A 16,643-nucleotide genomic window follows, 5' to 3' on the forward strand; every position below is an offset into this window, starting at 1 on the left:
CTCTGACCTCGTTACTAGTCGTGTCCCCCCCCCGCCCCCCCAAGTAGGGCTGGTGCCCTACCCCTTGTACGCTGTCGATCCTCCTTGTCTTGCTCTGCTCTTTCTTTTTCCTTAGCACTTTGGATATACTGTATTATATCTGTTGGTTCTTGTGTTTCCCCCTGCAGAATGTGAGATCTATGAGGCCAGTACTCTCTTACTGCTTTGTTCACAGATGTGTTCCAGATGCTTATTAGAGCAGCACCAGTTCAATACATTTTTGAATGACTAAAGCATCTGACACATAGTAGGCTCAGTAGTTTTCTTTTAATGAATGAATAAATTATTTAGGAAAATTGTAAATACAGAAGTGAATAAAACGTGCTATGCGCCTTGAAGTAGCTCCAGGTAGCAGTGGAGACCAATATATAAGAAAATAATTCTAAACCTGTGAGAACTGTAGCAGTAGAATTATGTGGTGGGTAGAGAGGTGGCATTAAGTGGTGATTAACTCTCTGGGGGTGGAGGCACTTCAAAATCAATGCCTCTGAAAGCGATGAGTCTAAATGTAAAAGCCTTAACATGTAGGAACTGTCATAAACCTGGAACTTGTTTATCAAACATGTATGTAGGATGGGCTTTGAAATGAGGAGGAACATTTATAAAATCAAGATTACTGTTTTATTTTTTATTTGTTTTTTTCTTAACTTCTCTTTTGGAGTATAATTGCTTTACAATGGTGTGTTAGTTTCTGCTGTATAACAAAGTGAATCAGCTGTATGTATACATATATCCCCATATCCCTTCCCTTTTGCGTCTCCCTCCCACTCTCCCTATCCCACCCCTCTAGGTGGTCACAAAGCACCGAGCTGATCTCCCTGTGCTATGTGGCTGCTTCCCACTAGCTATCTGTTTTACATTTGGTAGTGTATATATGTCCATGCCACCCTCTCACTTCGTCCCAGCTTACCCTTCCCCTCCCAGTGTCCTCAAGTGCATTCTCTGTCTGCATCTTTATTCCTGTTCTGCCCTTGGGTTCTTCAGAACCTTTTTTGTTTTTTAATTCCATATATATGTGTTAGCACACGGTATTTGTTTTTATTTGTTTTTAAAGAATGAGATTAATAATAGGCTGCTCTTGGAGGAAGATCTGATAGAAAATTTTCAAATGCATATTTTTTTTCTTGGGCAGTCTATTAGCCACAAAGGAAAGTGCATTTCCACACACATTCGCCAACCCTTAGTTCCTTTCCCCCTACCTCACTCTGTACTTTCCATGCCTTGGGCAAATCGTAGTCTGGGTTACCTTCAAGCAACTGATCAGCCCCGTAAGTATTTATTTGTTAAAAACTCACTGTGTACCTAGCACTGTAAATAGAAAAAGAGCAACATCTCTTTATGAGAATATATAGGGGTGGAAATTGCTTACTGGAAATACATTGATCTCATTTTTTTAAATGTTTTTTAAAATAAATTTATTTATTTTAATTTATTTTATTTTTGGCTGCATTGGATCTTCGTTGCTGTGTTCGGGCTTTCTCTAGTTGTGGTGAGCGGGGGTTGCTCAGCAGTTGTGGCACATGGGCTTAGCTGCTCCGCAGCATGTGGGATCTTCCCGGGCCAGGGCTCGAACCCGCGTCCCCGCATTGGCAGGCAGATTCTTAACCACTGCGCCACCAGGGAAGTCCCATCTCATTTTTTTTTAAAAAACAAAACTTAGTCTATGGCTAGTTAAATGTGCCCCCCCCCCCGAAAGGGTAAACATTTATTTTTGTCTTATTTATTTATTTATTTTTATTATTATGTTTTTTTAGGGTAAACATTTAAATAAGTTATTTTAAGTGTTTAAAAAAATTTTGAGTTTTTAATCCATTAATTGTAGATAGGCCTGCTTTTACTAGTCCAGAGGAAATACAAAATTATTTGAATACAGTGCTTGTGACTCTATAGAAACCCTTTCTTTGTTAGACACATGTCTTTTCTCTAGCTTAAAGCAAATGGCACATCTCCATCATTTGTTCCTCTGTGTTGATGTTATGTAAATTGCTGTTATTTTAATAATTTCATTAGTTCTGCTTTGGTAAATATGTAGAAGAGTGCCTATTGGAACTGTATCTATGCTCCCCCCCTTCCCCGCCTTTGTCTGTAATACACCTTGGGCTTCTTTGGATATTTAATAATACCTTAAGGACATAAATTGGGAACAAAAAGAGTCAGATCACTTAATTTCATCAAAACCTATGGCCAGATGCTTAGGCAGTAGCATTTTGACATTGTACTGCCACTGCCCTTGGTCTGTGGGGACGAGTGGTGAAGGGAGGGAGGAGGCAGGGCATGGACTTGCCCTGAGATAGGCCCTGCTTGTTGTCATAGATGCTTTGCTTGCAGGACCCAGCTGAGCGTCTGTCCAGACACTCCTCCTCTGCTCAAATAAATAACGTAGCAGTGGCGGTACCAAGAATGAAAAGAAATGCTGATTTTCTTGCCTCCCACTCCTGGCTTTTACGGAGTAACGTTCTTTGTAAACAAATAGTGAATTGCTGACCTCACTGATGGGGCGATTTAGGCCCAGGCTGATTGTTTTAATCGGTTTCTTAAGGTGAGTCCATGATCACAATGTTAATAGTACCTAGTGTTCATTAGACCATTTCTTGTGGGCCCAGCACTCTGCTCAGGGCTTTACTTGCTTGAATCATTTCATTCCTTGTCGTGATAACCTTATGCAGTAGGTACTGTTATTAATCATATTTTATAAATGAGCATATGGATACTTGCCCAAGAACACCCTGTGAGTAAATTGTAGAGCAGGGATGCTGCTGGTCACCTGGCTCCAGAGCTGGCGCCTTTCACCATTAGACTAAATTTCCCAAAGACTGGGAAGCTCCGTCAAGAGCTGATGAAACATTGTCTCCTGCTTTCAGAGGAGCAGATGACAGCATCACTTACCACTAAAATCATCTGGAAAAATACACAGAATTACACCTCACCGTTGGTGAAATGAAACGGTTTTAGTCCCAGAACTGAAAAAATTTCAGCTGACTTAGTGCCTTGCTGGAGGTCAGAGATCATTAGCTTCCACCATTGCTTTTTTCTCATGAACTATAATACATTTCTGCTTTTGCCTGTCTCGTTTGCTTGATTTTCGATATTTTGCCACTCTTCAGTGTGGAAACAGGCCCACTGCCTCAGCTGGTGGGGACTAAAAAGCAGCAGAGGGAGAAACTGCATTCTCATCTGACCTTATTTCTTAAGAAAATCAGTAAAATTGTAGAAATCTAATAGCTTTAGAATTTATTATTTTAGGAATTTATGTGAAAGGCCCAGTATTCCCTAAAGTAAAACTCACTTCTTTTTCTTTCATGTGTCATACCTGCTCTTGTTCTTATTCTCATGTTCTCTTTCTCCGAGCAGAGAAATGGAGGATATAGCAAGGATAGTATTAGTAAAACAGATGTTTCATACTTGAAATTGGATGTGCTTATGGTCTTGTGTGTTAACTACTCTTAACAACTGTATTGAAACTGGAAATACAGATTTGATTATAGTTTAACCAGCTTTATTTTTGTACTGCTCTCCTGTAAATGGTTTATTTTTAGTTTAAGATTTTGCTGCAAGCCCTTTCCCACTACTTAATTGACTCTTCAATCACACACTTGCAGTGCACATGTCAGCATTCCCAGGGACGCTAAACACACACAGTGTAGTCGGCACAATGGCAGGTTCTCTGTGAATTACTGGCCTCCCTTGCTTTTAATGCTGAAAGTGGAATCCATTCTGGTTTCCCTCCAGTTCTCTAATGGAAATCTAGGGAGTGTATGTCAGTCTCCTTTTAAAGTTTATCCTAATAGCTCTTGGTGGTCATTGTAAAATTATTCGTCTGAAACTTAACAGATTGCAAATGAAATAGGTATCCTAGTATTTGTTTTGCTGCTGCCTAATGATACCTCTGTTTGAGTCATTGAATACTTCCAAAGCATAACCTTTAAAGAGTGTTCCCACATCTTAATTTGCCTCTTGGCACATTTAGTTCCAACAAACCAGAAGCAAATTTTGTTTCATGAGAAACTGCTTGCCAAGCTTTAATTTAGGTCTTCATAGAGGTTTATTAATGAACTTGTGAAGTGTATGTGAACACTTTTTATTGACAAAACAGTGGTATTAAAATTCAGCACTATTCTCAATAAAAGATAAAGCATGGCGTTTGGGAGATAACTGATAAGCTTGCAATTTTACCTCTAACTAGTGTTTGAAAACATCCTCTGTTTTCCTTTATTTTATCAATCTTATTCTCTTTTTAAAAAACTTTTAACGGATTTTGGAACATATCTTTGAATAAACAAATGGGTAAAATGCTAAGACATTGTTTAGAAAATTATGTTAAATTTTTTGAGGCTAGATAATGTATTTGTACTTTTGCTTTTATAGCATTTATCTTTTAAAAGCTGATACTATATAGTTAGTGATATGCTTCTCATTTATGTATACTAAAATTATAGGGATTGAATTTGGTTGCTATATCATTTCTTTTTCCATTTCTTGGGATTGTTTGTGTTTTTTCTTTTTTTGAAAAAAAAAAAAACTGTGAGTTGTTTTTTAAATGGAGTGGCTAAATTTCAAGAATCTTGCCAGCAGGTGGCAAAATGTAGTACAGCTTTCTGTATGAAGAAAAATAAATTTCAGTTCTGGTCCCTGTGTCTTAAAATCTAGCTTCTAGCTTCTTTGGCTAGATTTCTTTCCCTCCCTTCCTCTGTTCACCAGGTGACCAGAGCACACTGTAAAATGCTAATGGTATGTGTCAGCAAATTTCTTAAACAAGAAGCTAAGGTCTTTTCACCAACATCTTTGTTAATATTTACTTTAAATTTAGGTAATATATGTACGTGGACTTAATGAATCAAATGTGTTACAAGGTTTATTTATTTATTTATTAATAGTTTCCTCTTCCATCCTTGGGTCTCACTCCCCGGAGAACCCATTTTAACTTTTTGAACCATTTCTTTTGTTACCTCAGTGTTGATAAAGAGCATGCTTATGTTTTTATTTTATATTGTAGACATTATTTGCCGACTTTGCCCAATGAGAGACGAGGATTTATCCTTTTTATGTCACCTACTTTCTCCTCCTCCATCTTCCTAATGTAGTTATACCACAGTTTGTGATTAAATCAATATAGAATATTTCTGTTACTGTGACAACGTATATATTGTTATACCTGAAGCACATATTGTATTATGATTTAATTTCCCTTCTTGTACAACTTCTTCATTTTCTTTCCTAGAGTTAATAATTCATTTCTAACCCAGCTCCCCGCCCCTCCCGCCCCTTTGTTTGTTCCTTTGCTTAGTTTTGTATATTCTTATCTTGAAATCAGCCTCATAGTTTCCAACAGAACTGTATAAAACTCCTCTCAATATAGTGGAAAATATTAGGAAATCTATAAATCACTCTTGGTGGTATCCCTTCTGGAGCCCCTCCTCTTGATTTAATGTCTAGACCTGCCACCTAGCTGGTGGAAGGGGTCTTCCCTTTTGTGTCGCTCTGGACATCATCTTAGAGGTCAGTTTTTGCAGGGTTTTCTTTGGTTTCTTTTCATTTGTGGGATAACTTCCTAAGAAACAGTGCATGGGAAGTAAATGTTTTGAGGCTGTGTATGTCTGAAAATGTCTTTATTTTATACTCATACTTGATTCATAGTTTGGATGGATGTAGAATTTTAGGTTGGATACTATTTTTCCTCAAAACTTTGAAGGCATTGCTTTATTGTCTTCTAATTTTCAGGAAAAAAACTTAATCATTATACAGTGTACATTAAACTGAAAACCAGCAGGACTCTTTTAGGGATAGTTGTTATTAAAGCAATGTCTTTTGAAAGATAAGGAGGACACCTAGTTGGTTGAAGGAATGTCATTTTAGTCCCATATGTTAAATGAAGGTAGTTCAATCCCCTGTGGGAATATTGTGGAGGTAAACATGAAAAATGTTAAGGTAGCTATAACTGTCAAGTAGAAAATCACTTTGGTTTATTTCCCTTCTTGACACACCTCAGGGTAAATGACAAACTTTTGTGTTAATAGCCCTTTATGTTCATATTTTAAAGCACTTTATCTTGATATTATGATTTTCCAAGCAGTGCCTTGTAGAAGCCAAATGGATTTTAAATTGACAAGATACATATAATAATATTTAGATTTTTGCCTTAAAAGTTTTCATAATATAACATTTAATTCCAGGGTGGGGGGAGAGAGATAAATTGGAAGGTTGGGATTGATGCATACACACTACTATATATAAAACAGATAACTGATAAGGACTTACTGTATTTCACAGGGAACTCTTCTCAATACTCTGTAATGACCTATATGGGAAAATAATTTAAAAAATACTGGATATATGTATATGTGTAACTGACTTACCTTACTGTACAGCAGAAACTGGCAACAGTTTGAATCAACTGTAATCCAATAAAAAAAATTAATTCCATTATGAGAGTCCACAAATGATAAAGCCGTTCTTTTTTTTTCACTTTAATATGTGCAGCTTATCGTGTTGATAAAGCCATTCTTTTTTATTGTCTATATACACAAAAGCTAAATAAAGAATAGATCATGAAATTGGATTTTTTTGAAATAAAGTATCTTTGATGTTGGATATGTTAGGAATTTCTTTTGCAATCTAGTAGAATTGAAAAAAAGCAAACCAATGTCTTTAAAAACAGACACCAACCATTTTGTTGGGGGATAAAAAGTTTTTTTAGTTAATCTGCACTGATTTGGTTTTTTAGCAAGAATTTGCATTTAAGAAAGATTGTCATTCTTATATTTGATTACAGTAATTAATTTAGTATGTTAAAAAAATGAGGTAATCAATAGAAAACACCTATAAAATGGCAAGTATCAATTCTTAACCCAACTGCTAATTGTTGCTTGGTGGCTGTCTTAGCATTGGTTACTATGGTTTTCCTCTAGCCTTTATAAATTACCACAAAAGATAAATTGTTCCTCCTGCTACACTTACTAAATTAGCTCCCAGGTAATGTTGAAAGGGATAGCTAGGAAGATTTGTAGTTCAGATTCTATAACAAGTCTTATTTTAGGATAATATGCTTTTTTAGTTGTTTGGGCACCTTTTTGGCTTTTTCCCCAGGGATGTTAATCCTTGGCTGGAAAGAATAAACTCTAGTCCTCCATAACACCTGACTGCAAACTGCAACCATAAAGCCTTAGACTGTTAAAACAAACATTTCTCAACCTTATAGCAAGACTTCCTGTTTTTAAAGCTTTTCTGGCCTTCCTGAGAAAAAGACCAATACTGCTACGGTTACATCCTGTGGTTATTACCATTAAAAATAAAATTTATTGAATTTTTCTAAAGCCCTCGAGTATAAAAGTGATTAATGCACCAAAAAAATGTAAATAGCACTGGACTCATGTCTGATCTTTGCTAGGCCTTCAATAAAAAATAGAACCAGGTCAGCTTTTAATGTGCCTCTGTTTGTTCAAGGTCTGCTACAATTGGAGTGTCAGGAAAATCTCACATTAAAGGGATCTGCCCTATTCTGGAGAGTTTGTAAAGGAAGCCTTTGGCAGTCGTTTCCTTTCACTGGTGAGAATGAACATGCTTTACATTATAATCGTTTAAACATACCAGAGTCTGCTGATAGGGCGCTCATATTTTTCACTGTAGAGTTAACTTGCTCTGAAGATTAGAGGGGATGATCATTGTTTAGGTTTTATTGTTAGAATTAATCAAATGAAGTAAATGTTAGAAGTTAGCTCATGTCTTCCTTTGTACTAAGTTGTGTTTCCTGCAGCCCAAATATTTGCTTTTTCTAGTCAGTTAAAATTAAACTCAAATGGATATTCCAAGTTTGTCTCCTTCCTCCAAAGAAAAGAAAAGAAATCATCCTGTATTGTTTAGGGCAAACATTCTTGAGACTCTGGCTTTTTATTTTTGTTTTAGTTGATGTATTGCACATTTGAGTGGATTTTTTGAACTAGAGTCTTCTGACATTTTTTTAGAGAGAAGTGATTGGTTTTTAAGCAGAAAACTACTGGATCTTTGATGCTACCTGCAGTGTTGAATCTGGCAAATGGTACTTATTTAATGTTTTGAAACATTTACATTTATATTTTTCCTAAAATAGACGTTGGTGATTTTAAAAGAGTTTAGTCTATTGGAGGCATATTACAAGAGAAAACATATGGCAGAATTTTTTTTAGAAAAAGGGCAAAGTTATGTTTTGGATTTGTAAGCATTATCTGGTTGATATTTTAAATTCTTGGTAAAGTGATTCCAATTAGGGTTTTTAGATGTCTTAAGATTACTTCCAATAAACTTGGCTGGATCTCCACACTGATTTTATCACGTATTGTCAGGCCCCATTCTAAACATCCTGTCAGGGTCCTGAGATTCTGAACCGTTTCTTTCACAAAACTCTTTTTTTATTGGTAACACTTTTCCAAACGAGAGATTTCTCTTAACTGTATTTTTGCCGTCTCAAAGTATCACTCTAAGGGAACATTGTAATTTCATCTGTACAATCTGTGATCTTTAGTGAGTTTTTAAAATAGAGGTGAAAAGGGCTTCCCTGGTGGCGCAGTGGTTAAGAATCCACCTGCCAATGCAGGGGACACGGGTTCGAGCCCTGGTCCGGGAAGATCCCACATGCCGCGGAGCAACTAAGTCCGTGCGCCACAACTACTGAGCCTGTGCTCTAAAGCTCGAGAGCCACAACTGCTAAGCCCGCGCGTCTAGAGCCTGTGCTCCGCGACAAGAGAAGCCGCCGCAATGAGAAGCCCGCGCACCGCAATGAAGAGTAGCCCCCTCTTGCGGCAACTAGAGAAAACCCGTGCATGGCAAGGAAGACCCAATGCAGCCAAAAGTAAAAAATAAAGTAAAAACAATTAAAAAAAATAGAGATGAAAACGTCCTTAAAAATGTTTAAAGCATATGCTCTCTTAGAGTTCCGTTTTCTCTCAGGTTGCTCTAAGGCTTGTTTCATATCCTACATCCATGAGAGGGCCACACACTTGCAAAAACTAGAATCTCCAGGTCTGACCTTTGACTGACTTACTGCGTCAAAGAGTTTGTGCTGAGTGCACACCGGAGCCAGCGCTTCTGCTCTCCGTTCTTAGAAAAGCGGGATTTGGTGTGCTGCAAGCTGGGTTGTTTTTTTTTCCCCTTTCTTTCCAGGAATATATTTTAATGATGTTAGTAATTTTGTACTTCATGATATAACACCTTAAATACTTATTAGCAGTTTATCACTCAAATATACTTGGGTTTGTGTTGGCAAGTATAAAACAAAAGTTGTAATTAATGTGTAATCTTAATGTCGTATCTCTGTATTTAATTTGGAGTATGTGCTGTTCATAGTTTTACTAAAGGTTAGCCTCCTTGATTTTTAGAATCTGATTTATTTCTAGTTATTTTGAAAGAGTATATTAAGTAGATTCCAACAGTATCTAGGTTGAAATTAACTCAATTTTTTTCTTAAATATAAAAGAGTAAATATTAAGATTCTGGCATTAGAGGACATAAAAACTCACTTATCCTCAGTAATTTGTAATATTTGCCTAATTATTGCATCATATATGTCAGTGGTTTTCTGTGTGAGTCTTTTTCTGTAGGTATAATTATCATCACCGTCCTAGTTGATTTAAGTTTTCATATTTCTGTTCTTCAGCACCTTTACCTACAAAGAAACTATGACTGAATGGAAAGTGATGTGATAAATGAATGGATAGGTAATTAGGTAGGAAAGGTATTTTAAAAATTCATATTAGTAAACCTTGATTTGCACTTAAGACTTGCAGAGTATGGATTAGATGGTTGTTAGCCATTATTAAACAATATGTCATTCAGTAGTGCTAAAGGCTGAGAAGTATATTATGTTTAATGTGCTAATTCTGATTTCACATACATTTTAGGGTGTAAGTCATGATTTCTCTTAAAAAGGAAGGGCATGCTGTTAATTCTTATACCAGGGTAACAGGAGTTCCTGAGACTGGGTTGGGGAAGCCAGGACATGTGGGGGAGAATATTTTGATTTTGTTTAGGATGATTTGAGAGTGTCTGTGGAATACCATTGTGGTGGAACTCAGAAGGCATTTGAAAACATGAATCTGTTGCTAAGAAGCTAGCTGAGGGTTAGAAAAATAAAATCTTTCAATCAATCGATCAGTAGTAACACAGAGGCAGCTTGAGAATTAAATCTTCTCACTCATGACAGATACCAGAGTGTGATAAGAAGAGGCCAGACATTGACTACCTGTATGTTTCAGAGCAGTCACCGAAAGAAATAGAAGATGTGGCCGGGGCAGTAGGGGGTCCAGGAGAGGAGTGTGTGATGCAAAACTCAGACCGCCAGAATGCAAGTATGGGAACAGGGCCTACTGTTGGGAAGAGTGCTATATACATTGGTCCACTTTTTTTGGAGAGCAGTTTGACTCAATCTTTTTGACCAAAAAGTGCATATTCATTGACCTAGAGATTGCAGTATAGAGATGCTCACAGGTATGCACAGTGATGCACAAAGAAGTGGGTTGTAGCAGTTGAGGACTTGTTAATTATGGTACTCCCACACAATAGAATTTGGTTCAGCTCTAAAGAGGAATTGGATGTTAATGGTCTGCTGTAAAGTGAGGGAAGCAAGTTGCCATATAGCATGAATAGTAGAATTTTATTATCATGAAATAAAAATTAGTAGAGTGAGCCCCTAGACGAATGAATATATATGTTCTTAAATATTTGTGTAAGTTTGTGTACATATGTTCTAGAAGACAGTCCGGAGAGATACACTTCAGCGTGTTGAATGGGATTGTTTGGATTTTCTGTAGGAACATATAATAACTAAAAAAATCCAAAAGGGCTTCAGAAAGAACTATATATTTTTCTTTTTTTCTTTTGAAAACTATAGAAGTGTTGTTGTGTGGTGCCACTTTGTGAACTGGAAAAGGGAAAGAAGTAGATGGTTAGCTTAAAATTGTATATTCGTATTCCGCATAGTCACACAAAACAAAACCTCCCTATCCTAGGACAGTGTGCAAACATTGCTAGCTAGTACTAACACAACCCTTGGTTTGGTCATTGCTTGATTGACTTTGCTAATCTTTTGACACATTGACACTCAGGTGAGCTAAGTTTCTTGATTTGAGTGATTTTACTAGATAATGCGATAGGAAGGAATGTTGTTGTCTCAACTTGATAGTTATAGTTTTGGCAGACCTCACTAGTTATTGTTATATGAATGTTATTTTTAAACTTTCATGTAAAATTGCAGTCTCCTTCCCCTTTGATGGTCTTGGAGAGTGGTCCAAAGCTGCTATCTTTAGAAGATGTGGCCAAGAGTCTCATGGCTGTGATAGAAGCCGGGTGGCAGAGAGAGGAAATGCAGGGTAGTTGTTCAAGGTTAAGGTTCTGGAATAACCTGAGCCCTATTCAACTAGTGCTAAGTTTATACTTCACATTTCCCCTGTGTACTGTTCCCTGTCATAGCTTTAATGTTAGTTTATCTAGACTTTGTATTTAATTATAAATGTTAGGGTAAAGTCAGATGTCAGCTCACTTAGCTGCATGCTGAGGCCTGTAGAATATGGAGTGCTTTGTCTCCCCTCATTATCTGTTAATGGTACTCAACTTGACAGGGTTGTTTTGATAAATGAAGAGTGTTATAAAACCTGGAGCTGGAATTTACGTGGAGTGGAACTTAGGACAAAAGGAAGCAGGACATATGACATAGACAAGGCCAGGGTGAACTCATGTGGGAACCAAGCAGTGCCACGTGAAATGCTGAAAATAACAGTGAGGAATAATTTGGGAGTGAAGCTGGGGAATATCTAATATCTTTTCATTCATCTCACGCTTTCTCTTTTGCTTTTTCTTGTGCTCTTGTGCAGGACATCTGAGAAATTGTTCTTGTTGTAAGAACTCCCCTTTCTTATCTACAGATTCCTTAATTTACAGGCTCGCATTAATGGTGTTTAAAATGAATTCTTCATTTTGAGGAGTCAGGGAGGGCAGTTTTGGAATGTCTGTCACCAATGACTAGGAGTCCTCAGGTCAAAAGAATTCTTACAAAGGCTTCCGTGTCAGGGAAGTAGAAGTCTTTTAGAGAGGAAATAACTGAAAATAAAGAAAAAGTTCAGTGTAAAAGAGAGGTGAGGATTATACCCCTTCCCCCACTTACAGGAGAAATTTGGTAGTACTTTCGCATTCAGAGAAATGTTGAAGACAAACTAGTGTATAATAATGTCCTTTCAAAATTTCATATTCTGTTTATATTGCTCTCTGTGCGCATACAGGATTTAGTAGTCTGTCCAGTTTACCTGCTGCTGTTTGCTTCTTAAATGCCACATCACTAGGAAGAACTTACCTTGAATGTATTAATGATGGCATCTGTACTTCATTGGCTCTTAAAAAAAAAAAAAAAAGTATAGCTTGCAGATAGGACCCTGGTTTAGGTCTCAGTGTTTTTGTAAGTTACCCCAGGCACAGTTATTTACATCTCTATAAAGTGGGGATAAAAATGTTCATTTTCCTAGACTTTTAATTTTTTAATTTATTTGCATAGGTACTACTTATTTGAGAGGGGCTTCTTTTGTGCCAACAACTGTGTGGAGAATATACAAATGAGTAGAACAGTATGAGTAGTATTATTAATGAATAATTCAGTTATTCATTTCAAAGATATGTGTGCTTGGTAACCGGGTATTTGATGATGAGCAAACATACAGAACTTTCTCTGATGGAACTTGCTCTCTAGAGGGGGCTATGAACATTAATCAGAAAGTCACACCAATGAATTACAAACTGAGATAAATGCTCTCAAGGAAAGGAATGCAGTTCCCTGAGAACTTATTATAACAAAGGAACTTGACCTAGAATGGGGCCGCAGGGGAACCTTCTCTGACAAAGTGATATTTTACCTGAGGTCTGAAGGAGTAGGCTTTAAACTGTGCTGGGGAGGTTGGGGGTTCGGGGTGGCAGGGAGAGAATAATGTTCTAGTGCGAAGAAGCGGCCATGGCCTTTGGTAGGAATCCTGATACCTTGGAGAGATTGAAAGACTGGTGTAACTAGAAAGTGGGGGGCTGGGTGTGGATGGATTAGCAGAGGGTGCAAGATAAGGACAAAAGAATATAAGTGTCATAAAGTGCTGTCAAAGCATTTGGAATCCCAGGAGACTAGGTACAGTATGAGTTTAGAATGAAGCAGTTTGGTTGTCCTCACCAGCCCTTTCCAACTTGTGATAAACCAGCACTTTTTAAAGTGCTGCAGACAAACACCCCCCCCCCCATTGCTTCTGGCCCTGCCATGTATCTAGATAAGAGCTGGTGGGTAAATGGAAGTGTGCCCCAGTATAGGAGTGGCTTTTGTAGCTAGGCTTTAGGGTCAGTTTCATCTCCGACATGGATGGAGTGATCTCAGAACCACTTGGTCCTGAGTAGACTTTCAAGGCTTCGGTCCCCTCAGGATGGTTTTATTGAGGAATGGTGGTACGGGGAGCTTATGGCAGAGCTGCACTTGCGTGGGGACCGCCTGATTTGTGTTGGTCACAGCCACCTTTCAGGGTGGCAAAGGCATTATGCTTCATCAGCTCTTGCTCTCAGTACAAGTGCTGTGTTAGTAGTTTTAGAGAGAGATTTCTATCTCCTGTAGACTAACTTGAGTTTTCTTTGAAAGAACTCGGCAGAGTGATGTTTAAATAGCAAATGTGCATGTCAGTTAGGTTATCTGTGCCAGAGAGGCAGGATCCCTGGGTACACTGTGCTTCTCCTCCATACCTGGCCCCCCACTCCCTTGTTGAGAAACTTTGGGCAAATCACTTAATCTAAATGTTTGCCTATTGGTAAGGGTACCTAATAATTCAGCAAAGTTATTGGACCTTGGAAGGTCCAGTAACGTGTATAAAGCTATTTGAGAGTTCCATGAAACTTGCCTGGAGGCTAAAAAGTGTAATATTAAAGGTACCAAAAGTGATCATTTAAATTTTGAGCTTGTAACTTTCAAATTTGGGTTGATACTGAGTTTAGTAATTTGAATTTGTATTCCATAGGAACGTATTTTTTAAAATTTGCTATAGAGTGTCTTATTTAATAGGACACAATGATTGTGGCTGTTACTACTAGGGAATACATGGTATAAATGTAGTTTAATTTTGAGCAAGTTGATAGATATTTACCAGTTTGGGGGTGGGGAAGAAACTAATTTGAAATTTACTTTTGGTAATTCTGTTTCCATGCACATAACAATGGAATTAATGACAGGTCTGGAATCTGGTAGCTGGTGGGTTTTATGTTTATTTAAGGCTACATGGCAAGGAATGTGTATTTATTTTGCTTCCTTATTAGATGGATTTCAATCAAGCCCAATTTAAGCCATGCCTTGTCTAGCAGATGGATCTTTGTTTTCTTGGGGAAAAAAGATCAGAGAGAAGACTTTTTAAACAAATGACTTACAGAGAATTCTTAAACTGTAAGGAAAATTGGGGTCAGAAATGTTGTTTGACACCAAACAATGCTTCTTTCTCCTGTGCATCTTTGAAACAAACGTTCATCGTGTCTGTGATTGTTGGTTATTTCATCTGCATTTGTTAGACGTCAGAGGTGGTTGGCATTAATATTCCTGGCAGAAGCAGAGGCAGCTCTAGGATGTGTGAACTGCTGATCACTCACGGGGATGCGCTGCCTCTTTAATATCTTGCTTGCAGATGCATTTTCTAGCTGACCACGCTATTAAGAGCTGCCATCAATCACACAGCCTCCCAGTTCCGGCTGTCGGGAGGGGAGGAGGACTGGGGAAGAGGGGAGGCTGGCCGAGCTGGGCAGGAGGTACAGTTGCAGCGGCACAGGCTTTGTGTGCGCGCGTCCCCGCGGGCAGAGGTGCGCGCGGAGCGGGCCAGGCTCCAGCCCGGGTTTTGTCGGCCGCCGCCGCCGCCGCAGCGGGGAGGCTGCTCTTTCTCTCCCAGCGTCTGGGTCACTGGCATGTGGCAGTGTTGGCCCGGACGCCTGGGCTGAAGGAGAGTGAGCCGCGGCGGCCGCTTCCCCTAGCTGCGGGCGGGGCCCGGCGCGGCCACCACCTCCCGGAGCCGCTGAGCCGCGGGGACATGCGCCCGCGCCTTGCTGCCCTGCGGCCTCCCGGGCCTCCTTTTGTTTAGCAAGTGCATTTCACGGCCCGAGCCCCAGCCCGTCCCTCCGGTGCCCACGGGCCTGAGTTTGCGAGGGGGCCCTGCACCGGAGGACGAGGAGGAGGAGAGGAGGCCCCTGGGCTCAGCTCCTGCTGCGACCGGCCGCAGGCAAGTGGCTGGCCCCTCTTGCTGCGAGGGGGACGCGGGTCTCGGGCCAGGAAGTTGGATAACTGTGGGCGCAGGGGCTCTCGGAGGTGGGTGTACGGGAGTGAGGTCGATGACCCCAGAGAGATGAACAACTCGGGTATTAAGAATGATGGTGGCTTTCCAGGAATCAGGAATAGGTGTTTGCTGTGTCCCATTGCATTTCTGTTGGGCTTACTAGTTTTTGGGTTTTTGTTTGTTTGTTTTAAATTGTCAAAACTCTAGAAATCCCAATTAAATAAACTAAGTAAGAAACATGTTTAGGGCAGAGGAAACACTCTTTTTTTTTTTAAAGGTGTGTGTGTGTGTGTTCTCTAAAAGGAAAGCTGAAGATGAGGAATGTATGATCCGGAAGCCGCTGTTTGGTCTGGAGCTTTATTGCTTACTGTGGAGTAGATTTAAGTTTTAAAATAAAGTGAATTGGATGGACTTGGTTATAAAGTAATTTGGGGCTGCTTAAGTGACAAGTATAATTTGTTTCTTGGATCACAGTACTGTTATTTTACCAGGTTAGCTAAAACGCAGGGATAGTTTTGAAGAAGATCGCTCTAAGTTTAAATTGTTATTTTTTATATTTTTATTTTTTGTTTGAGGTGATGGCTTCCCTGCCCCCTCCACCTGTTTACTCAGATCTTGTACTCTGGTTGAAGCTGTATGGAGACCTGCTTGACCACTTTCTGTTTGCTGAAAAAGAAACTCTTGTCATAGGTTACTTTGTTTTACTCCCAGCCATTCGCCTTCCTGGCCCACATGTGCCACTGTTCTCCTTGGGGCATTGTTTGGCTGGAGGCCTCCTCTCAGCCATATGGAAATTCAAAAAAAATGGTATGTGAATGAACACTGAGGTCAGTAGAGAGATTAATTTTTCTCTTTGATATGTGTGTCTGTGTGCTTTACGATTGAGAAACTGAGTGAAAGTTGAGAACAGAGTTGACAAAGTCCTTTAAATTACATGCCAAAATTACTATATTTTGGTCATTCTTACTTTCTTCTTTTTCCTTTCTTTTTTTTCTTCCTAGGAACTCCAAATTTAAAGTAGACATCATTTGAAACCCTACAGACGGGAACAATATCCCATGTAAGCCTGTTGTTCTGTGGGCAATTATTTCCAGATGCACAACCAAACTCTACATTTTTATGTGTGTGTTAGATTTGGGCTCTGAGAGACAATTGCCTTCCTGAAAATCTACATTGCCTAGTTAATAACACAAGGCAGACATTTTAGAGGCTTAACATTTAACAGCAACTTCACAATAGTATGGGAGCAGCAGTTAGAAGCCTGTGTTTGTTTTTTTCAACTCTGTAATTTAGTAGTGTTTAAAGTGTTTTATAAAG

The 16,643-nt window shown here is 38.9% G+C and overlaps 1 protein-coding gene across 5 annotated transcripts in view; it reads left to right on the forward strand.

Moving 5' to 3' along the window:
* Window positions 1–16,643, forward strand: part of RERE (arginine-glutamic acid dipeptide repeats) — a 429,014-nt gene that overhangs the window by 110,134 nt on the left and 302,237 nt on the right. Inside the window, exon 1 of one of the 5 annotated variants that reach the window (XM_049707771.1) lies at window positions 15,339–15,358. The exons of the other annotated variants lie outside the window; for them this stretch is intronic. The gene's annotated coding sequence lies outside the window, so the exon portion shown is untranslated. Of the gene's footprint in view, window positions 1–15,338; window positions 15,359–16,643 lie in introns of those variants that run through there. 5 annotated transcript variants of the gene reach the window in all.

The sequence above is a fragment of the Orcinus orca genome, chromosome 1 (genome assembly GCF_937001465.1).
Source record: "Orcinus orca chromosome 1, mOrcOrc1.1, whole genome shotgun sequence".
In the NCBI taxonomy this organism is placed as follows: Eukaryota; Metazoa; Chordata; class Mammalia; order Artiodactyla; family Delphinidae; genus Orcinus; species Orcinus orca.